The 25,092-nt window shown below is 44.6% G+C and overlaps 1 protein-coding gene across 1 annotated transcript in view; it reads left to right on the top strand.

Moving 5' to 3' along the window:
* Nucleotides 1–268: 268 nt before the first annotated feature.
* Nucleotides 269–25,092, top strand: part of zgc:172282 (leucine-rich repeat and fibronectin type III domain-containing protein 1-like protein) — a 142,815-nt gene continuing 117,991 nt past the window's right edge. The window contains 1 exon segment of the mRNA XM_048265422.1: nt 269–879. The gene's annotated coding sequence lies outside the window, so the exon portion shown is untranslated.

Below are 25,092 nucleotides of genomic sequence, written 5' to 3'. Positions count from 1 at the left end.
CTTACTTATGGCAAAGGCCCACCTTTATCATGTCTGGAAGGAATTCTATTTAGCTGTATAATTTATCATCGTTGGTATTCTACAGTAAACACAATTTAATACTATCTGAATTGCATCTCATATGACAGCCCCAGAGATTTGGGCCAACACCCACGTTGGTTCATTTGTTTTGTCACCTTACTGATGTAACTAAAGCACGTAGTTGATGGTACGACAAATGTCTCCCACTAGGAAACCTAGAGGCGTCAAACATATTCTCGTGAACACGGTTCAGATATGTGCCTGACCGTGAGTCTGTGGAAGAGAAACGGTGGCAAACGTTTTCATATGACGCCCTCAGATCAGTAGCGCCAACAGCGGTCGCTGGCTCAGTATGATTCCTCAGCACCGGACCGTGTCGACGGGATGAAGTTCCGGGAGGACCTTGGCCGTAGGATCTACATTTTTGAGGAATGTGGATCTTTAAAGTCTATTTTAGTAAGTACACGGTGTGGATGTGTATTTTACTCGCTTTCCAGACACAGTTAAGTCGTCGTTGAATTGAATCCCCGGAGTCGGAGCTCTTGAGCGGATTCACCTGGAGAAGCTTCGGTGTCTGAACATGGACACTCCCGGGGTTTGAAAGTAATATTGTATTTCTTTGTAGATTTTTGCTGTCAGCCAGTAGTCTCCTTTTGAGTATCTGTCCTGTGGCTTTAAAGGAAGTCGGGAAACCTTACGATTGATCTTGGGCTCTCTTCTCCGTTGGAGTTGGGACCTACGGCGTTTCGGGGCGCATTTCCCCCGAATTCCACCGTTCTTATTTTTTGACTGTGCGTTGCAGAAGTGCTCGACATCCCAGCCAAACACCCGTCGTTAAAACGATTCGTCGGAAGAAAGGTAATCAAACATTTATATTTTTGTCTTCTGTTGCGTGTTCATTGTGCATAGTGTGCCTCGACTTATGAAAACTACCCCGAGCTTGTCAATCAGATTTCAAACACTCAGTCCTTTTTAGTCAAACTTTGATTTTGTGATAAATTATTTGCCCTCTGGCAGAGTAGACAAACCAACGGTTATCAGCAAATGAATGGTGAAAGAATAAAAATGTTTGCATGCACATCGTAATGCTGACTAATAGTCAGCAATGCACCATGAATATATGCTATACGAACTGGACGTTTAACATTATATCGACATAACTTTGAATGAATCTACATTAATTGTGGCCAGGCACTATATGTTTCCCCTTTTTCCTGCCATTTTGCTATACTCTTAAGTTCCCCCTGACTTGAAAGGTGATGGATATATGGTTGGTAGGCTTTGATTATTATATACCGGTATATGCCCTTTCCCAATACTTTTATTATGTGCTTTAGACTTCTATATATTGAGGTGAACTCCACTAGAGTGTTTCATATGTTTCTCTTCTACTACCCTATTTCAGTTAGTGTACGTTGCACCCTTTCATCCTGCCTAAAAAGATTAACCCTGCTCAAATGGCAGGGCAAAAAACGTCTCTTTTATGTAATCGATAGCTTCCACATTGTGCACCATGCACATTTATTTTGTATTTTGTATATAAATTTTGTATATAAAGGTGGGATTATGTTGTACCACTATGGATAATTGCCGCTTTTTACATTTCTGCTCGGATATTAGTTCCTGCAGAAGATGAAAATTCATACGGGCTTTGAAACTGCTGAGATAAGGTTGCTGCAGTGCTTTCGCTCGGTTTCTGCCGGGGTGGATTTTTGGGACCGAGACAGCATCAGCCTCCACCTTTTTTTCTGCCATAAATTCGGTCGAGAGAACTCTGAATGTCAAGCTGCAGTGGTGGAAATGTCTTATTCTTGACCGCAGGTAGGGGGCTGTGCTGCGTTTCTCGGTGGCGCATGAGCTGCTAGGCGCGCAGCTCCTGGTGAGCCGTAAAACAAAAAAGACCATGTGTCGCCAAACGGGCGCAGGTGGCGGTTTTGGCAAGAAGTGTTAGTGCTGTGTCCAAATGTTTACGACAGAGAAACACTGTTTCTGCCTGGTTGATATACCTAAAAATATATCATAGAAACATCAAATTAGAATGGTTCAAACCCTCCCTCCGTGCCTTCCCGTTAGTGCCCCTTGTGTGGTTTTCCAGTGATGGCGAATGTGACATGACAGGAGAAATTGATAAGATGCGAGTCTTCAAAATGTCCTGTAATTGCCGCCTTCTGGCTCTGCCTCGCGCGTCTTCTCACAGTAGCTACTATCTCTCGAGATTCATAGCTGTCTCCGGGCTGCACGGGCACGACGTGATGGATGGATAGATAGTCGACCCCTTTCCTTATCACTCGCTTGGTGACAGGTCCAGGCAAAGAGACAGAAAATGACAGTCGCACCCCGCCCAGTCCTATCATGTTGACCACGACGCCTGCAGTATGTAGCCTAGACTATGCAAAGGATCAGCTGTTATGGTACCGGCGCCTTTTGAATAAAATGACACATGGCAAAACCATCTGCTCAAAATAATCATCATTTAACTGTGAGAACAACCTCAGTTGGATTTATTGGCTTTGTACATAGAAGGCAGTGAAAGCTTACACATTATTTTCCCTGAAGTCGTGTATTGAACTCTGCATTGTTAGATGGATCATTAAATAAAGTTGGGTTTATCATAGAGGTGTGAGATCAGGCTTAATCCCAGTCCATATAGAAGTATTAATTCAACCCATTCCAGACATGTACACATTTGCAGTGCCTTTATCCAGCTTTCTAACATGATAAGCCTTGAATAAAGATCAGCAGTCTTCATAAGGAAAGCTTTTTAAATAATTCAACCATCTATTTTGGCAGACTGGATAGGGTATCAGGTAAATTAAACTACTTAGGATATACAGTTGAGCTGGAGGGTTTCTTTGCTAAATGTCTAGGATTTCCCTGATTTCCCCTTTTACAGTGAACAGAAAGCTGTACATAAAGCCATGGATTCGGCACATTGCAGTGGAAATTAACAGCCTTTTTTCCAATATTGATGTGAAACAATGTTTCCCCTTTGACAGGAAGGATGTGTTTGGGGCTCACGCCGCTGTATCATTCTTTGAGGAATCTGTCTGTCCTGACAATGTACAATGTGAAACCTCATTAAGAGCTGGGGTCTACAGTGGATGGGATCTGTGATGCTGCTGTTACTGTTGCTAGTGACTTAGTGTTCCACTCGTCTTTGATGTTATTGTCATCTTCCTCCTCCTCCTCGTCTTCTTCTGACCATCCTGAGAATAGAGGTGCCTGATCAGGTACGGATGTCTTTGGTTGGTGCCAGATTCATTATTGAGTTAACCCCTCAGTAGGGTAGTTTTGAACATTCTAATAAAATATTCTCTTCCGCAACAAAAATTTAAAGTTCTTAAATTCCACATTGAATTTGATGAACCCAGATATTCTTTAGGACTTTGATTTTTCAACATTCTTGTCAGACTGGTGTGACAGTACTGATTAAGAACTGAAAACAGCCGCCCAGCTACCTGTAAACATTCCAAACCTTTCAACCACAGCCCAGTTGACACTACTGAAAGCTATATTACACTAATGAAAGCTATTTTACACCAATGAAAGCTATATTACATGCTAGCTGGCCTCTTTTTGCAGTACTGTTGGCCAAATCGTGCTGTGAAGGGTTCTCCGTGCTGTGCGTTTCATCCTAGACCATCCTAGTGCATAAGGTCATAGCCTGGATGACAAAGGAGAAACAGGTGTGTTTGTTCTTGTGTTTTCGTGCCCTTCACATGACCATAAAGACCTACAATCCAAATGAATTTGAAGATCATACCAAAAGCACTTTCTTATAACAACCTCCCCTCAGAATGTGTTAGATTGTGACAAATGTTGTTTCAGTTTCTAGATGGGTATGTGAAGAGACACTGTGAGGACTTGTGGTTTCATTTGTATGAATTAAAAAAAGAATCAGTTGACTCAGACTGCAAAAATGTCAGTCGGTGTCATTAAAGACCTATTTAGAATAGAGATGTTTATATCTGGCAATAATACACTGGCTTCATTGTAGTAGTGCTGCTTGCAACAAGTCCATCCAGAAATGGACATTTCCATGCTCATGTAAATGGTAGACTATCATCTTCGAACAACATGCTGTAAGCGACGATCAGTACCCACTGCTTGTTGAATTAATTTTTTGACAGCATGCTCAATGTGTAATTCTTGCATACACAGAACAAAAACATTTTTTTTTTTATCAGGCTCAGTCCCCCCCACCCCCTCTCTCTCTCTATCTCTGTCTCACTCTCACTCACTTACTCTCTCTCTCACACACACACACATACACACTTACACACTACATAAGCAGATATAGCCCAAAGATAAATGTCCCGCGGCCATACGGCCGGCCGACATGCTTGCCTTCCCCTCAGCATGATTCGCTGGCCCTCTAAATGCTACTGGATGACCTTTCCACCGAGTATGGCATATTTAATAAACCAAGGTATGCCACGCACTTCCTCCACATTGGCTCCACTCAATCAATTGGACAAAGAGCAGACTCTCCTCTGTCTAGTGTGGAGTCTCCGCAGGGGATAGGAGGGGGGGCAGTGAGTAAAACTGGCTCAGTGGAGGGCGATGTGGTGTGGGTAGGGATTTATCAGTAAGTAAAACTGGCTCTGTGGAGGAAAGGTGTGTGTATGTGTGTGTATGTGTGTGTGTGTGTGTGTGTGTGTGGAGGGGGAGGGTTATTAATGAGAGCCAATGATGATGGGATCTGTAATTACCTTGCTGTAAGACCGTCGTCACGGCCCAGCTGCTCTCACTCTCCTGTAATTGCACCCCTATCACTGACGGGCGCTGTCTCTCTCCCTCCATCTCTCTCTCTCTCTCTCTCTCGCTCTCGCTCTTTCTCTTTTTGTCACTCCCTCTCTTGGTCTCTTGCCCTCTATCTCTGTGTCTCTTTCGCCCACCAAGCAAACCCCCAGAACGATCAGCAGTGGGGCCAAACTCTTAACACAAACTCCCATCCCCCAGCACCTTCCACACTTGTCTCTAGGCTGTTTCAAATGAGTGCTCCACTATAGAACTCAGGCAATGGGGGTAGAATCAGACGCCATGTAATTTTCCAATTGATCCCTATCACATCCAATTAGTGATGAGAGAGTGTGTTTTTGTGGCTCTGTGTGTGTGTGTTTGTGTGTGTGTGTGTGTGTGTGTGTGTGTGTGCATGTTGTGTGTGTATGTGTGTTTGTGTGTGTTTGTGTATGTGTGTGTGTGTGTGTGTGTGTGTGTGTGTGTGTGTGTGTGTGTGTGTGTGTGTGTGTGTGTGTGTGTTTATATATGTAAAGATGGGATCCCAGGTATTGGAAGTGAGAAGTCCACTCAAGCATTTGTGAGGCTTGTCCCCACCTGTAATGCAATGGGATGTCAATACTCTGCTCGAAAGCATTTCACACCTGAGGAGAATCAATGGCCGCGAGCAGTTGTATGGGCCACTGTTTTAAGTCAGAGTCTGTAACCGAGATAAAATATGCAAAATATGGGGGTGTGAAATGGATGTTATCTGTCTATCTATCTGTCTATCTATCTATCTATCTATCTATCTACCAGGTGTGTACAGGTATACATATTTGGACCAAACCATTTAGCTACAGGACATTAGGTCCAGTACAAATGTGTACCGAATGTAACGGATGCAGCCTTAAACAGTAATCAACAGTAGGGCCTAGTTTTCTTTTTTTTTGTGTGTGTGGGCGGACCATGTTCCCACAAACATATTTAGTGTCGGACCATATGTCAGTTTAGTTAAAACTTACGTTAGTTATACGCCAAAAACACCTTATCCAGATAAGATGCTGTTATATGCGTTCACCCTCAGCAATACTGTCAGTGAATGTTGGGCTATGCAGGACAGAAATTAATTGAACCACGGCTTCAACACCGAATCGTGATTTATGTGGACCGTTACACCTCTACCATCTATCTATCTAATCTGTCTGTCTGTCTGTCTATCTATGTATGTTTGCCTGATTGTCTGTAAAATCCTCTTTAGATGTTTATTGGTGTTTTTTATTCACCTCTGTAAGGCTGCAGATCGTTTTGTTTTTAACTTCACCGCTGTGGCTTCCTGGCTGTTTTAATGAATGTCATGTTTAGACGGAGATCAATGAGGAGAACTGAGTCCGGCTCCGACAGAGCGTGAATAAAGACCGGGGCTCCTGTAGATAAGGCTGTCTATCCTGCATCACAATGACATGTGAAGGCCGAACGCCTGATCGAATCCACAGCCGTCTTTCTCCAAGTCGGCGGCTGCCTGTTTGCTTCCTTTCAAACTGAATGTTTAAAATCGAAAAGATAGCTTGTCTGAAGGTGAAGATGAGAGACATGGGAATGTTCCACTGTTGGACATGACCTTTCAGACATCTTACTGTAGGTCAGTGACTTGCAGAAGCCCAAAGGTTTTTATATACAGTAAATACTTGCAGAAGCACAAAGGTATTTATTTAAATATTGATAGAAGCACAAAGGCGTGTTGTTGTGGGTTTGTTGTCGGTCATGCTCTGTGGAGACTGTACGTGGTGTCCTTCATTGGTCAGTAGGAGATAGAGGTATCTGGCTATCTATTGTGCCATATTTTTGATTGACTTGACTCTTCAGGGCAGCTTGTTTCTTGACCTTGACAGGAGAACTGTATTGACTCAAATCTCACACACACTCTTAACAAGTGCACATCCTTTATCTATTTGTAGCCTGAAGGTATATCATTGTTTTATCCAGATAGTGAGTCTTGGCCTAAGGCATTTTGTAGTAGGAGCATAATAGAAACATTAAATAATAAATGCCTTATTTGAGTGATTTTTGTAGTCTTGCTATTGAAACTTAAGTGTCAAACAGCACACATTGTCACATTATTTATTTGATTGTAATGGCTTACCTTCTCAGCACCTCTAACTCCAGATGCACAGCCTTAAACACTTTTATTGCAGTGCTAAAGACATAGTTAAAGGGAGGAGCGAGAGAGATGATGTAGTATGCTTATGCTAATTGTAAATCTAGGCTTAGGCATCCTCACAGCTAAACAGAGTACAGTGCACACTCTGACATTATAATTGGCTAGATTCGACTGCTCATTTAGAAGGCAGCAGCGATTTGTAGTGATTGGTTTTCAAATACAGTCGAGTCCGAGTCAAGACCGAGTCTTTGAAGAAGCAAGTCCGAGTCTAGACCGAGTCCTTTAGGAGTCGAGACCGAGTCGAGACCAAGACCATAAAAAAAAATCAGTTTTAATATTCAGAATTTAATATCACCCCAGTTAATAATCAACTGTTAGGCCTACAGACTAAGCTAGATTGGGAATTGTTTAGAGGAGCAGTCTTGACGTCTTAATATGGACTATGCTGACCTACAGACACTCACCGGCAGCAGAGCCATAGAGATAAATAAACGGCTCTGACGGCAGTATCTTTGCATTGCACCATGGGATGTCATTTTCAAATAATGCCGGTCAACATTGCATTTTATTATTATTTTTGTTATGTGTTGTCTGTTTTTTTATATGAACATAAAAAATGCGTTGGTCTCGAGGACTCGAGAAAGCAGAAATTGGTCTCGAGACCGGACTCGAGTACTACATCACTAGCGATTTGCATTTCAGCCGACGAGTAAGAAGGATGACCTAATTGACAGACATGGGACATTACACCATTGATTGCTGCAGATCTCCCTCCTCTTTAGGTCTGTGGTCCCCGTTGCTCTGTATGTGTGTGTGTGTGTGTGTGTGTGTGTGTGTCTCTTTAGGTCTGTGTTCCCCACTGCTCTGTATGTGTGTGTGTGTGTGTGTGTGTGTGTGTCTGTGTGTGTGTGTGTTTGTGTGTTTGTGTGTGTGTCTGTTTGTCTCTTTAGGTCTGTGTTCCCCACTGCTCTGTGTGTGTGTGTGTGTGTGTGTGTGTGTGTGTGTGTGTTTAGGTCTGTGCTCCCCACTGCTCTGTGTGTGTGTGTGTGTGTGTGTGTGTGTGTGTGTGTGTGTGTGTCTTTAGGTCTGTGCTCCCCACTGCTCTGTGTGTGTGTGTGTGTCTGTGTGTGTGTGTGTGTCTTTAGGTCTGTGCTCCCCACTGCTCTAGCCGTCTCAACTTTCATCTCCATTCAGTTTACTCTGGAGCCCATTTCAATTCCAATACGACGTGACAGACAGCTTCCTCTTATCTGTTTTCGCAATCTGTGTTTCGCCAAAGTAGAGTATTTTATTCCTCCCTCCGCTCCTGTCTCTCTCTCTCTCTCTCTCTCTCTCTCCCTCTGTCTCTCTCTATTCATGGTTAATTTCCCTTATCTGGGTGTTTTGTTCCGAGCCTCAGTGGAAGTGAATTCTTTGTCGCGGCCCCCATATAGCCGACACTTCTCGATTGATCCGCAGCTGGTGGATGTCACTGAACTGGACTGTGCCCGTTACTAATCTAGAGTGCGACGCCCCACTGAGGAACAGATTTCAGCGCGACGGGACGCCATTGCTCGGTGTTCCCCTCCCTTTCAAGGATGACCAGCCAGAGAGTGCTTCCACTGGGCAAATGCCACTCTCGCTTGCTGACCTTTGTGGCGGCGGTCTGTCACAGTCCACCGCCGCAGCAGCTGAATGGCACCGATGATGATGCATTGTTGACTCAGTTCAGATTCATCTGTATGTCTGTGTTGGTTTTGAGGGACTGTTTTCAGCAGTCAGTGTCAATTTGCCCTTTAATTTCCTGATATGCTGACAGTCACTGTGAACTTACATAGTACAATGGTTACTGTATACAGTACACTTTGAAAAACGCACACTTTTGAGAATAATATGGGGTGTTACAGGACAACATTGACTGATTTTAATGAATACATGTAGAATATCTAAATATTTGGAAAATCTGTTGACAAACTGCACTTATTCTACCTTGCCATGGCTCATATGAGAGTGAAATAAGCGCAGATGGCTTTATTGTAAAGCTTTAGCATCCGCACTGTGAGTATTACTCTCCACCCAGCCTCCTACCAGAAAATGATTGCCTCCCTCCAGGAGAATCCAAAATATGTCTTCTTTTTGTTGTTGCTATGGTGTTTTCCAACCGTGGCAGCCACTGAGCTGATAACAGCCTTGCGTCAGACTGTGGCCACTCTTTAGGTAATTGCAGCATAACTATCCCCAGCGCATCGTCCCCCGTGCGGTGGCCATATGAGCATATTACCCTCCAGGCTATTAACTCAATCCGCTCTCCGACACAACAGTCAGATTGAAGGTTATTAACCACTAACCCTCTCGTTCTCCTTCCACTTCCTCTCCCTCTCTCTCTCTCTGTCTCTCCCCAGTGGTCTCTGTCTGTTTGGTGGATATAAATAACTATGCGCTATGCCCATCTGCTGCCTAGCGAGGTGCGTTAGATCAGATTATAGGATCCATACAGACATCCGGGCTTCTGCTCGTCCACATCTGGGTCAGCCTCTGAGACCTCTCAACCTGGCTCTGACTCTCCCAAGCCGGCATGGTTTGGTTTTGAGGGCCTGGTAGCATGTCACAGGGTCAGCAGTGGCTTTTGCCAGCTCCGCTGAGGCGCGGGCAGGGCCTGAGGAAGGAAAGTGGGCAAGCATGTATGGCTGAGCAGGCGGCCCGACCTCTGGTCATCTGACTCATCCGCCTCAAGCCAGAGGCCAGCTAGGTTTACATAAAATATAATGGTGTGAAATGACAGCAGTGGTGGAGGAGGGGGAAGTGTGTCTATATCTGTGTGTGTGTGTGTGTGTGTGTGTGTGTGTGTGTGTGTGTGTGTGTGTGTGTGTGTGTGTGTGTGTGTGTGTGTGTGTGTGTGTGTGTGTGTGTGTGCGCGCGCACGCGCGCGTGGACAGGGGGTTTAGCCGAAGAGGATGTGCCAGCTGCTGTTCCTGAGGCCTCGCCTCAGTCTGGCCTGGTTATTTAATACTTATCTTATGATTTAAAGCCAGATTAAGGATGTGCAGGTTCACTGTAAGAAACTCATTACAAATCTCTGACATCACTATCCCCTCTCATTTCACACTGCGATGCCTGAAAAAAAAAACACCACAACTCTCAGATATATATATTCATTTCCACATTCTCAACAAAAAAAAACACCACCACTCTCAGTTTAATATTCATTTCCACATTCTCAAAATGGCAGTTTTTTTTCCCCTAAGAGTGCTATCTAAAGACTGCTGTATGCGTGTAATCAGCGGCTTCATACTCAGAATAACTAGGGCTTTGTGAAAGCCTCGCATGTGTTTGTGTGGAGAAATGCCCCTGTGCAGATTGCACAGTTTGGACACAATGGATGATGACCCATATCAGGGATTTGCGTTTGGCGGCTCAAGTTCAGTTGGCACTGTAATGAATCTGGGGATTGCAGCAGGACTCCTATTCTCTCAGGGCAGCGTCTAGAACCAGAGGAGATGGGAAATGATGGCCACCAAAAATTTGAGTGTTTCCATGTAATTACGGAAAAAAAATGTTTGGGAAATAAAAGGCTTGCTATTTTTTTTTTTTTTTTCATAAATTGCACTAGACTTTTTTATATAAAACAGCACTCTGCCTGCTGTTTACAATGGGACTGGTGTCTCATTATCTGTGCCCTGTGGGAGGAGAAGATCAGCATGTTTTAGCATCGGCTGAGGCCATCATTTTGCTGACGCCCTGTCTAGTGATACCATAACTTACTTTTACAGTGGGCTTTTAAAGTTTTTTCCTCCGCTTCCATCTATGCTGTGGTAGGTTTGTTTAGTGTGTTGATTACAGTCAGTGATGCATTTAAACTCAACTCCACCAGAGGCATTTACAGAGCCGGTGAGATATGCCGGTGTCACGGTGATGGAAATGAGTCGATGGTCCATGTCGGCCTCGCTAAAGCGTGCCACATCTCTGCACTAAAAAACAGAAAGATTTACGCGGGAAAGTTCTCTGCAGTGTTGCAAACCACAGATAACCTTGCTTGTGGATTTATGTGTTTATTTAATTTTTACATCAGCTTTGCAGCGGAAGTTATATGTTGATCATTGCACTTTTCTAATAGTCATAAACTAGGTAAACACAAGGGATATGGAAATGCTGATAACGAATTTGGAAGTCTGCACTACAAGCACTTTGCTACAACAACACAGTGTGTATGCAAGCTTTTATGACATGCTTACGCCATATACTTGAATCTACATATTCTGTTTTGTGTCAGGCTTTGTGTGCAAATATGCTAATAACCCCCAGGCATGCATATTTAAACATTGAGCTATTTTATTTATATAGCTTTGGAGTATGCAGTGGTTTGCGGCAATGGTAGTTCAGTGTCCTAGAAGGTAGCTCACACATAAACAGTAGCTCTTGCCAGTTGTTAAAATCTCAAAATGGGTCACGCATGCATGGCATCTGGGGGCTGCAGTGTAGGAAGTGGGGGAGATATTCACAGCTGCTTTGGCATCATTTTAGTGTCTCAACATCCCTGTACAATCTACAACCCAAACATAAACCCAATATGTATATTTAACTGCTACGTCCACAGGAGAGGACGTAGCAGTTAAATGAACAAAACAAACCCAATATCACAGGAGAGGACGTAGCAGTTAAATGAACAAAACAAACCAAAAAACACCTGTGCCAACACACTCAGTCTACCCACAATCCTCCTCACCACCCCTCCTCCTCTCAGTGCACACCTTTGTGAAGAGTTTCACTATAGACGGATCTGGGTGTTCAGAACAAAACAGTCATACCAGACCCAATACAGCAGAACACAAACCAACAGAACACAACATAACACAATAGAACTCAACACAACACAACAGAACACAACCTAACCGTTATAACTCAACATAACACAACACAATAAAACACAATAGAACCCAACACAACAGAATACAACATAACACAATACTGTAGAACCCAACACAACACAATAGAATACAACACAATACAATACAGCACAACACAATAGAACACAATAAAACCCAATAGGACACAACACAACACAATAGAACACAGCACAACACAATACAACACAACGCAACTCGGCAGAGTACAGGGCATCACATCTCATCTCAGCGTAGTGGGTTACATAATGGATGCAGCAGCAGCAGCAGCAGTGCAGAAGGTGTTGTGATGTTCTGCCATGATGGCTGCCCGCTCAGATGTGTCTGGCTCCATCTCCACCCCCTCAGCCCCCAGCTCACCCTCCACAGCTGCCACGCTGGCCAGGCCAGTCCAGGCCTGTCACATGTTCCGCCTGGGACGGGGCTTCACACTGAGCGCGCTCAGCGCGGCCTCCTTTCACACAGATTGGGACATCTGTCGGCTTAGCCTCTTGGGCTGGACAAGTGACCCACTCAGAATGCTGGGTGTTTTTTTTCTTTTAAAGACACTATGTAGACACTATGTAGTTGTTTTTACCCTTAAAATAACAAACTTAATATCAAACTCAAACTCGTTTTGATGCTGCTCTGATGGTACACTTATGATAGGGTGAGTGATGTCATTGCGATGTATTGCCCTGAATGCCTGCATGTAACATTCAGGGCAATACACTGCAGCATGTAACAGCCTTTTTGGTTGCTCCGCCTAATTTGTGCTTATATTTACTCTTTTACCTTTTATTAACCCCTAATTTTTTGCACTTTTCCACTGCACTGATTACGTATGATGGCGTTACACTCAGAAACATCGGAAATGAATTGCCTTTTTTGTTTCGGGATGTTTTAATCGACGATTCTACCTGGCTGACTGAGGGATCAGTCAGGGAACATCACATCAGGGAACCATCAAGACGCATCTCGGCGCAGAAGGAAAAAACACAGAGGAAAACGAGCCGGGGCCCATAACAGATTGAGGAATAGAGCTCATAGGCCTCCACTGCCTAGCATTCTCCTAGCCAATGTAAAGTCTCTTGTGAACAAGATGGATGAACTAAGAGCGCAGGATACAGTTTCAAAGAGACATCAGGGACTGTAACATTCTATGCTTTACTGAGACATGGCTAACTGAACTTGTACCGACTGTGCCATCACCCGGTGGAGTTTTTCTCTGCTGCTCGCTCTGACAGGACTGAGGAATCTGGAAAATCGAAAGGTGGCGGTGTTTGCATCATGACGAAACAGCAAGTGGTGTGATCCTAGAAATGTCACCGCTTCTGAAAGTCCTGCTCACTTCATCTAGAATATCTAGCGATCGCCTGTCGACCCTTCTACCTGCCCCGTGAGTTTACTTCGGTAATATTCAACGCTGTCTACATTCCTCCACAAGCCAACACAGATGCTGCGGTTTCAGAAGTGTTAAATAGACAACAACACACGCACCGTGAAGCTGCGCTTATTGTGGCCGGTGATTTCAATCAAGTACATCTGAACCGGTCCATGCCTGAATTTATTCAACACATTCACTTCCCTACACGTGGTGACAACACACTGGATCACTGCTACACACAGTTCAAGAACAGTTACAAAGCTAAGTCTCTACCAGCTTTCGGAAAATCAGATCATGCCGCTGTTTTCCTACTGCCTATTTACAAACAGAGAAGTCAGACGGACCCCCAGTGACGAAGGAGGTCAAGCTGGACTGACCAATCGAAAAGCCAGGCTACAGGACGCCTTAGCAACGTTGACTGGGAGATGTTCAAGACTTAACTCTGCTGACATCAATGAGTTTACGGAAGTATCATTGAGTTACATCAATATGCTAACTGATTCCATCATCCCAACTGTAAAGATCCTAAACTTCCTAACCAGAAGCCATGGGTGTATAGAGAAGTGAGAACGCATTAAAGACACGCACCATGACTTATAATGCTGAGCTTATTTCAGGGATATGACGGATTACAAAGCAGCATCTTATAGTTTATGTAGAGCTATTAAAGATGCTAAGCTTAATGCCTATAGAGACAGAGTTGAAGCTGATTTCTAGGAGGGTGATCCAGCACGAGTGTGGAAAGGACTCCCAACCATCACTGGCTTTGAAAGAAAGTCCCTCCTATGATGAATGTGAGTAAAGCCCTCCCTGATAAACTTAATGCTTTTATGCTCACTTTGACATGAAAACACAGACTATCTTGCACTAGCTGCAGCATGTGAAGCAAATGAGGATGCACCTTTCTGTGTCTCTGAGGTCGATGTGAGCAATGCCTTTAGGAGGGTTAATTGTAGAAAAGCTGTTGGACCGGATGGAATTTCTAACAGGGTTTTGAAATCCCATGCTGCTCAGTTAGCTCCTGTGTTCACTTATATCTTTAACACATCATTGGCTCAAGAGACAGTTCCTACTTGCCTCAAGCAGTCTGTTATTGTTCCAGTACCAAAAACAAAAAGTCCATCATGTCTGAATGACCACCAGTAGCCTTGACGCCTACAGTGATGAAGTGTTTTGAGAAGCTTGTGAAAACATTATCTGCTCATCCCTCCCCTGCCTCATTCTCGACCCCTTCCAATTTGCTTACAGAGCCAACAGGTCTACAGAGGATGCCATCTCAAACCCTCATGCACACCACCTTAACTCACCTGGAGGAGGGGAATGGGAATTATGTGAGGATGCTGTTCATTGACTTTAGTTCAGCATTCAACACGATAGTACCTCTCACCTTGGTCACAAAGATGAAGGCCTTAGGACTGAACACCACCCTGTGTCACTGGATATTTGACTTCCTCACCAACCGTTTACAAGTGGTTAGAGTGGGGGGTCTGACATCTGACTCATTAACCATCAGCACTGGTGCTCCCCAAGGCTGTGTTTTGAGTCCACTGCTGTACAACATCTACACACATGACTGCAAAGCCAACAGTAGTCATACCTCCATCATCAAGTTTGCAGATGACACAGTGATGAACAACAATGAACAGCTCTACTTGGATCAGGTTGACGAGGTGGCACAGTGGTGTCAATCTAACAGCTTGACACTGAATATCAATAAAACCAAGGAAATGGTAGTGGATTACAGAAGGCAGCAGCAGAACTACAGTTACACCCCACTAATGATCAGCGGGCAACCTGTAGAGAGAGTCACAAGTTTTAAATACCTTGGTGTCCACATTACTGAAGACTTAGCATGGACTGTTAACACTCAATATGTTCTGAAGAAGTCCAGACAACGACTCTACTTCCTTCGTCAGCTAAGGAAATTTGAAAGTTTCTACATCCATCATGAAGGCCTTCTACACTTCAGCGGTTGAGAGTGTTCTAACTGGTAGCATCATCACCTGGTATGGGAACTCCACAGTTAGAGATTGTAGTACTCTGCAGAGAGTAGTGCGCTCAGCTGAACATACTATAAGAACTCAACTCCCTGCTCTACAAGATATCTATTCCAGAAGAGTACTCTTAAGAGCCCAAAAGATTCTGAAGGACTCTTCTCATCCTAACAATGGATTATTCCTACCGCTGAAATCAAGAAGACACCTATGTAGTCACAAAGCCAGAACTGAGAGACTCAGGAGAAGTTTTTATCCCCAGGCCATCCGAACTCTGAACTCACACTATACTGACTTTGCACACATTCACTCCTCAGCACTCGCAAACATCTCCCAACTCTGAACTCACACTATACTGACTTTGCACTCATTCACTCCACTCAGCACTCATGACCCCACACACACACACACACACACACCTACATGACTTTTAGCACTTTTACATCCCTCTCCCTATGCTACAGACCTTTTATTTATTTTCTTATTTCATCACACTTCAAAACACACACACACACACACACACACACACACACACACACACACATATCTGTAGACTTTCTCCAACTTTTGCACATCTCCATAGAACTTTTTATTTATTATTTTTGATTTCTCTACCCATGTCCTTGATTGCCTAGCCTTTCTGCCCCCCACCCCCATCCCCAACACACACACAAAAAAACACACACACGTACATCATCACTGTCATCACCTCACATACATACAGCACACTGCTTGCTACAGTAAGCCTCCTCTACATACTTGCTGCACACTGCCCCCCCCTCCCTACATACACAGCACATTGTCTTCAGGATCTTCTCCAACACACATCCTCTACATACTTACAGCACACTGCCCCCACCTACCCACACACACACTACAAACACACACACACAGTCACTGCTCCACTCCCCTCCCGCCCACACACAGATCTTCACTGTCATCACTCACATACATCATACATACTGTATAGTACTCTGCTTGCAATAGTAAGTCCCTTCATCATATTTGCACTGCCCCCCCCCTACATACACAGCACATTATTTCATCAGGAAGCTTCTCCAACACACATCCCCAACATACTTACAGCACACTGCCCCCCCCAATACACAGCACATTGTCTCATGAGGAAGCTTCTCCAACACACATATTGCACACTGCCCTCTCCCCACATACACAGCACACTATCCCATCTCCCCTGTCATCACCCAAACACACACACCAAGACCCCTGGCAGTTGGGTTAGCCACTTGAGCCGTGGATCTGCCCAAGGTTTCTTTCTTAGTAAGGGTGTTTTTCCTTGCCCCTGTTGCTCTTGGGTGCTCCTTGTTGGTGCCCCCCCCCCCCAATCCCAATCCTCCCCACCTTCTTATGCAGCCCTTGCCACTTAATCTACTAAACCCCTTCTACTGCACTTTTACCCCCATAAATACACAAATAGGCTTACACCAGACATAATTTCACTGCATTTCTTACTTCCAGTAACTATATGCATGTGACAATAAACTTCCTTGTATCCTTGTATCCTTGTAACTTTAGTAATGCAGGGACATGAGCCCTTTTCATCAGGCTCAGGTGCAACACCTTTAACATCCATTTCCAATGTGCAGGAAGGGGTCCATGGAAGTGTGTTGGTCTGCCCTGAACATTCAAAAATAACACCAATAATTCCAATACGCTTAAACACAGGTGTTGCACATTTCAATCAACAAAACTATGAAACAAGTTACTACAACACGAGCACTAGAAACTGAAGAGTACATTCAGTAAACAGGTTGCTGTTATATCCTGCATATGCAGTGATTCACCCGATATGAACACGCAGTGACTAGCAGTAACATTGCGTAGTCTCTATTCAAATAAACTCAGCTGTTCCGATAATCTAAATCAAACCAAGAACAGTAGGCTACTCAGGGGACTTAGACAAAGCAACGTACAGAAATTGTGTGCCATTAAAATGCATTGCTGGTGGTAGAACTGGATGGGGGGAAAATAGTAGGGGAACAGAGGAGAAGGAAGCAGTGAACAACAGTAGGTTTGCGACTGTACCATGACTTGTCATGGATCGTTTGATCTCAGTCTCTGATGCAGTGACCTAGAAAGGAATAATTCCAATTAAATGTACGATTTAACGAGGAGACCTCTGGAGGATTCAAACGGGTGGGGGTGGGGTGGGTGGGTGCTCCTCCCTTTGACAGTGGTCATTTACTAATTAGCAGAGCCATCATTAGCTTATGCACCTCTCCATTGTGCTCCAGTACTGGCTGGCTAATATGGAGATGATATCTTTCGGCTGCATTGCCATGAAAGACAAAGTCACTAAGAATAAACTGTATCTATACACATGTGGGGAGCCTGCCTTGCATAAGGAGGATCAAAGCACAGCACAGTAGCATGCTTTGGCTTAGTGGCACTGTGGCGTTTAACCACATTAACGGTGTCCATGAGCTCCTTTCATTTCCCTCTGTTTGCTTGAATACCTGCAGTTGGGTAATGGGTCCGTTCTTAATGATTCTGTACGCTTTGTACTTTGCACGCAAAACAACATTCTCTATTCATCTCTCCGAGTTACGTCGTGCCTCAAACAAAGATACACAGTGCCTGTTTCATTGCCCATACTGGGGCACCTTTTCTGTACATTCATTACAGTAAGAACATTTGTGGGATATGGGTGTGTGTGTTTTTGGAGCTGCCCGTTATTCCCCTGCAGCAGAAATGATGACTGATAATGCCTCTGGTGCTTATTCCACCCAGACACTGTTTCCAGGGTCCCGGCCTGACCGGTTGTGACAGGGGCTTGTTTTCCTTTTCGTCCCTCGTTCTGCCTGTAGTCGAGGACATAAAGCAAAGGCACAGCTGGGGTCCGGCAGAGCGGAACGGTCTCCTGTTATTTGTCTGGTCGTGTGGCACACACCAAAACAGCCCATCGCTGTGTGTTTTACTTTGGGCATTGCAGTGCAGCAGAGGGCCCAAATTGGCTCTCGCTCTCATAGGTCTAATGGGCTTCAACCAGTGACAGCCAGGCGAGGAAGGGGGGTTGAGACAAGAAAAGAAAAAGAAAGTAGTCAAGAAAAAGTCAAGAAAAAATGTTCTCTTTTTTCCATCATAAAGTCTGTGTATAGTAAAAGTCATATTTATTCTTGTACTTTTCTAACTTTATAATCGTGACAACTGCTCTGTCTCTCTTTCTCTTTCTCTCTATCTCTTTGCCGTACTGCTTTAACGTTTACGATTTTTGTCTGAGTTGGATTTCAAAGGAGCGTGCTGGTGTCTGAAACTGAGGCAGGGGTAGCTTTCATGGGCTGATCAAAAGAGGACTGAGGCTCAGGGAGGAGATTGTGGTGGTGGTGGTGGTTCAGGATGGTGGAGGTGCTGGAGGGAAGGTTTGGGGTGGAGGGTTATCATATCGACTAGATGTCTATTTGTCTCCCAAACACTCTTCTGCGAGGCTAAGATGTGTGCATGCGTTGCCCCCCACCACCACCTCCCCCCGACTACACCATGCTCCTCCGCTTGTGACGGTGCTCGTTGCCACCGGCTGCTGTCGCCGTGACAGCTGGTGATGCGCGCGTGGCTTCAAGGGGACTGAGTCGGCAGAGTCTGCCTGAAATCGCCTCCCCATGCGGAACATCTGACATCATGGCTGAACGAGCATCACTCCTCTCCCCTCCTCAGCCCGTCTCCTGCGATGCGATGGAGACCTCGCCTCTGTACGGATGTAAGTTTCGAGACTTGAGTTCTTCACAACTTCACAACTCCTTCTCCAACAACTTACTATAGCAAAACTACAGGCTGTCATGAAAGCCAGTGTTTTTTTTTTCTTTTTTTTTCTACATCGTTTGTCCTTAGATGTGTTAAACCTTAGAAGTATGCCTTTTCACACGACTCACAATCCCTGAACATTGCCATAGAACCTGTATTGACGTCAGAGACACTTCCTAGGTGTCTGTACTTGCGTAGCCAGGGGAAAACAAAGGGAAATGTTCACTTCTTTTGGCCCACATTTCCTTGTCACAGTGCATCTGATTGAAGTCTGAAACATTCCCTGTTGATGTGCATATAAAAAAGAACACTTCAATCCATTTCGGTCCAAGCCAAAAAAACAACAGTGTGCTTGCAGTAGGCTGGGACGCACTTCAGGGAGAACATGGACGGGGAAGTTGTTTACTTTTGTCGGGGTATTGAGTTAAAAAAAATGCCTGAGTGTATGCCTGTATGACTGACACCACTTTTAAAACACTGATATGTGTCATCTTTAATTCGTCCTCTAGTGTAGCTATTTGTGTAGGTAGACATTGAGGACTGTAAGATACTGTACAGTAGCTTATGGTTTGTACCGACTACAACTGTTGACTACAATTGTTGTTTTCTGTGTATGGATAATGCAGTGACAAATAGTATGTATGGAAAAGTATAAGGTTGCTGCATTACCAATCATTGTGTGAACTGAGCCATTGAGTCTAGTGCACTGTGTAACACAGAAATGACTGACATGCCCTCGCTTAAGAGCCATTTTGAAACCATCACACATATTTCACAAGGGTCACCATCGTTGAAGAGGCACATCTGAGCAAGAGGAAATCAAACAGCCGCTGAGCCGAATAAAAGCGGCGACCATGCACGCCACCAGCGGCGATGACAGGGCGGATGCCACCGACAGCGTCTGAAATTTTCCCCTTGGAGATGCCGAAATTACCGACGGGCAAAAACACAATTACCCGTGGAGAACAAAGACCCAGCGCCAGTGATGAGTGGCCAGTCTACCAGCCCAAGTGTGGCGAATCACCCCTACACACACACACACACACGCACACACACCAAAACCCCAGCAACACTGGGTCGGACCCAGCACACAATGGAAGCAATAAGAGGAAGATGTTCCCTGTGGTTTCTGACTGTTGATGCACAGAGTGAAAAAGATGGAAAAGAGGCCTGAAAGAAAAGAGCATGGAGAGATAGTGAGTGACTGAAACAGAGAGAGAAAGAGAGAGAGAGAGAGAGAGAGATTCAGATGGATCCCAGGCAGCTTTGTTCCCATGTGACAGCAGAAATCCTTCGGGATGGGGGGACTGAAGGAGATTATGAATAGCAGGGTGGAGCGCAAATCACCAAGGACGATCTAGCAAATTTACCTCCTAGTCCAGGAGAGCAAAGCACAGGTTGAGATTACATAGAGTTTACACTGCACACAGATTTTGCGTGTGTGTATGTGTGTGTGTGTGTGTTTTGTGTGTGTGTGTGCGAGGGGGGATTCATGGGTGAATCTAGCCTCATGGCAGCTGGGAATTCTCTGTCTGTCGGTTGGGTGCTGGGTGCATTAATCGAAAGCTGGGGGTTAACAGACAGACACATGGGCATCTTTGTGTGTGTGTGTGTGTGCGTGTGTGTGTGTGTATGAGTGAGTGTGTGTGTATGTCAGGTCAGTCGGTGCTCTTACATGTGCTCCTGCAACTGGGGGAGAGTGGCACACCACACCACACTGCCGACACTTTTGATCAGTTTTCATAATTTTACAATGCTAGAGAGAAATTGTAATGGCCACGGCTATGATGAAAGAGTTTGGTGCTTCTGTGGGGAGTGATGATGACATAAAACAATGGAAACAACTGTATGTAATTGAATGTTACTCGCTTTCTCCCATCTTTCTTTCTTTCTTTCTGTCCTTCGCATATGAAACCTGGGCAGAGTGAGTTCTAATTTATGAAGCCTGCCATTTTCTGTAGTGTGAATTAACTTTAGTAATTACATAGAGAGCAGGTGTGTTTAATAGCCAACTAGTTGAAAAGCAATTATGAGGCTTTTTTTCTCAGGAAAAAAAAAATAGGCTGCTCGCAAGTCGGCGGCCATTTTCAACTCTTCACAGCCAGACATCACACCATACGCTCACCCGAGTTGTGTGTTTTTTTTTCCTCAAGGGCGACTTGTCAAGGCGTTATGAACAGCTCTGCCCATAGAGTCCGTCTGTCAGCACCCGTGTACCCTCTCGCCTCCTCCGCTTACCCTTCAAATGACATGAGCGTGACCGGGGGCAATTCAATCTGTCATGCGCTGCCTTGGCAGTGCGGTGGTTTCCCTCCCATGCGTGTCCCTCCCTATAGTACAGCATCATATCCAGACCAGAGGGCCCCTGACACAAGAAAAGGGAAATTACAAAAAAGGTGCTACCGGAGCTTTGTGTGCTGGAGGAGACATGTTGAGCCAATTTAAGCGACTTTTTTTTTTTTTTTATGACTTGTAAGATGTGAAATCTCACACTGATAATGAATTGGTCTCGGGGTAGATTCTTCCCACACCCTATTCAGAGTATAACACCTTCAGAGGTTCACACAGATAGTAAGTCTTACTGTAGCCTTACTGCAATGCTCTACTGAACTGCTGGGACTTAATGGAATGAAAAGCACACAAGAGATGACAATGGGCATCTAGATGCACATTTTCTCACGTATAGACCCTTTCAACAAGGTAAACAAAAACAATGCTTGAACATTCTATTTGGGCCCCAATCTACTTCCTCTGCATTAAGATAACATATGGAATGTTAAAAAGGAAGTCTTGTGGGGCCAACTATGATGCTGATAATGGAACTCTCCTGAAAGGGTCCATACATTTTCCAAAGTATAAGTGTTGCAGTTGTTCTGACAGATGTCAGGTCTCCTCTGAATGTATGGGTGCACGTAGCCTCATAAAGAAAGCTGTTTTGCATGTGCACGTAGCCTCATAAGGAAAGCTGTTTTGCATGTGCACGTAGCCTCATAAAGCTGTTTTGCATGTGCACGTAGCCTCATAAGGAAAGCTGTTTTGCATGTGCACGTAGCCTCATAAGCTCTTTTGCTTGCGTCTGTGAGCCCTTTTCCACCGACCAACATTTCCGTAAACCAACATTTTAGCCGTTGGGAAGGTGGCACTGTGGTTCGGAGCTGGAACCAAAAAATATTTTTTTCCTGCGAACCGGAGTGGGCGTGTCATTATACCGCTCAGATGGGAGAAGGATCAAAGCATGTGTTTTCCCTCCATATCATCTGGTACCATGAGTAAACAAACTAGTCAACTAGCACTGCAGATGCTAATTTCTGCTGCTTTTACTGTCATATCACCCTCCTGTTTATGCATCTGATTAACTTTTGTTTATGCATGCAACACCGATTGTTAATGACGCACCCTTGGTTCCATTCAAAACTGGTGGAAATGCGGGCTGGTTCACTAAATAGCACCAAGGTTCAATTCTGAATGGAACTGGTTCACACACTGTTACACACTGGTTACACACTGTTTCAATTAGGTGGGGGAAAAACACACTAAATGTTAATAGGCTTGTGGACTTGTGTTTGTATGTCATTGCAAACCTTATCTGTTTGACTACTTAGAGGAACCGATTCAATTAATCCCTCTTTTAATGTACTTCAACGACTGTGGAGACTCCAGGGCTCCGTACACATGCCTTTGTGAAGTCCCTGTTGTTAATCTCCTGCAAACCAACAGTGAAGCTAAAATGTCACCCTGTCTTCTCTATTTGACAAGATGAATTTTGTAAACCCCATCTTCAAAACCTAATTTGCCACTTGATCAATATAACCATTTTGCTCTGCTTGTTATGGACTTGTGATACCTGCACCACCCTCTCTCAGACTCCTGCTTTATTAAAGACCTGTCTACAGAGAGGCCAACTCATTTGACGCTGGCCCTCCGACAGCACCCCGGTAATTGTGTCTGGGGGACTGACACTGACTGATCCATATTATGTGCCTTGGCTACACTGAAAGCATGCTAATCACAGGCTTTTTAGCTCCTCGCACAACAGAGACTGGCCCTCCGGCTTGGCCTGCTTTGCATGGCATTCTGAAGTGAAATGGCACACATATATATATATACTGTATAAACATTATGAAGATGCCCCTCATCATCGAGGGAAAAGATTTGACTTTTGTGTTTTTGTGTCACTTAATGGAGGATAAACTGTTGAATAGCGCTGTTAAGAGCTGTGAATCCAGTTAGCTAAGTGCTCCGAAATAGCCCTCTTGATAGTCCTCATTGGGTTTCAGCAGTCATGTAAAAAGTGTCCTGGAGTGCATGGCAGAGCATAGAGGCAGAACTGGCAGAAGCAGTTTTTACATGTTCAGGATATCCTCATTTGCTACAGATCTGGCAGAAGCAGTTTTTAAATGTTCAGGATATCCTCATTTGCTACAGATCTTGATGATGCCAGTTGCTATGGATATAAGTCAGCCACAAATGCATAGAAAGCATAGAAGTGAAGAAAGTGAAGCTAAATTCGCATTCTGATCGTTATCCAGATTCAGCTGATCATGTAGGAGAATCAAAATATGGGAAGCAGGATACATTTGACCAGGTGACACAGACACACACACACACACACACACACTCGCACGCACACACACACACACACACACACACACTTGCACAAATGGCAAACAGACAGGCAGACAGACAGACAGACCAACTGGATTACAATACCTTTCTAACCCTTTTGATGGCGAGGATAAAAATCATCAATCAGTGGAGGATAGAGAGTTAATTAAAAAGCCTTTATTACAGCCTGGCTGTATAAATAAGGAGATCAATGGGCCGAATTATTTCGACCCGCAAAAGGTCCTCATAAGTGCAAAGATGATTGCGTATCTAATAAAAAGTGTCACCACTGTATCTGTGGGTTAATTCACTTCTGAGCTTGACATGCAGCGCAGTCTCATGGGGAGCCAAGAAGTCCATTCTATCAACTTCTTATTCGATGCCAGAGTATTAATTTGGAGCAAGAAGCATCTGTTAGTTTTGGCGAGAGAGTGGACAGACCAAGAGACCCTCTGATGAGCCATTAGTAAGGTGTCGTGACCTGGATGTGTGTGTGTCTGTTTGTCTGTGTGTGTGTGTGTGTGTGTCTGTGTGTGTGACAAAACCATCCTTTGATAGAGATGAATGAAGCAGATGGGGTTTGTATTATCAGATTTACCAACGTACAGAAATCTCATCAAAATCCCACCAAAAAGCATCAATTCGAAAAGGCAGTGCGGAGGTCCATTTGCATCAGGGGTCTGACCCTACACTGCCTCCTGATTCAGGGTCGGGGGACTGTGACAGTCATTTTCTGAAGTGGTTTCTCATATGCTGCGGGGCTACGCCATTATTCAGGGCAATACTTAAAAGGTGAATTAGCTGGTAGAAATAGAGATGCCTGGTAATTGTGGGCTTGGGAAACTGGGAACTGTAGACATTTTCTATGAATATGTGATTTGCTATTAGAATATGTGATTTGATTTCTACAGATGTTTCACTTTTAGAAGCTGTTTCAGAAACAAACTGTATAAGCCATATGTGTTATGAAGCGTCGTTAATTTTCAGACACGGCCGTTGTCTACACATATATCCCACCCCTTCCTGTATGCCTCCCCATCCAGGAAAGTGCATTACCATGATGGACGCTGAGTGTGTGTGTTTGGGGGGACTCTGGCTTAGCTTTGTCCTTCAGACAAACCACGTTTCCACCACTTCCTCCTTCGATTAGCGTCTGCTCGAGGGTGAAGTAAATCCCACCTGGCCATTTACATTCCTCCCCACGGACCAGGTGGCAGAGCCACGAACACATCCTGCATGCTGATGCAGGCTTCTGCACATGCTCAGTAGGACCCTTCGCCAAGCCTAGTGAAACCCAGGCACCTGCGTAAATATCCAGCTGACCATTGGCAGTACATACTCTGTGTGTGTGTGTGTGTGTGTGTGTGTGTGTGTGTGTGTGTGTGTGTGTTTTGTGTGTGTGTGTGTCTGTGTGTGTGTGTGTGTGTGTGCGTGCGTGAGCGTGCGTGCGTGTGTGTGCGTGCGTGCGTGCGTGTGTGTGTGTGTCTTGTGCTAGCCAAGTGCCAGTAGTGAGTAGTATATGTGCATATGAATAGTGTTTTAGTAACCAGTGTGATGCACGTGGAGAGATATGTGATCTGCCGTTAC

This window comes from Alosa alosa, chromosome 15 (assembly GCF_017589495.1).
Source record: "Alosa alosa isolate M-15738 ecotype Scorff River chromosome 15, AALO_Geno_1.1, whole genome shotgun sequence".
NCBI classification, from domain to species: domain Eukaryota; kingdom Metazoa; phylum Chordata; class Actinopteri; order Clupeiformes; family Clupeidae; genus Alosa; species Alosa alosa.
Note: the sequence above shows the minus strand (reverse complement) of the source record. Positions and strands in the feature narration are given on the sequence as shown.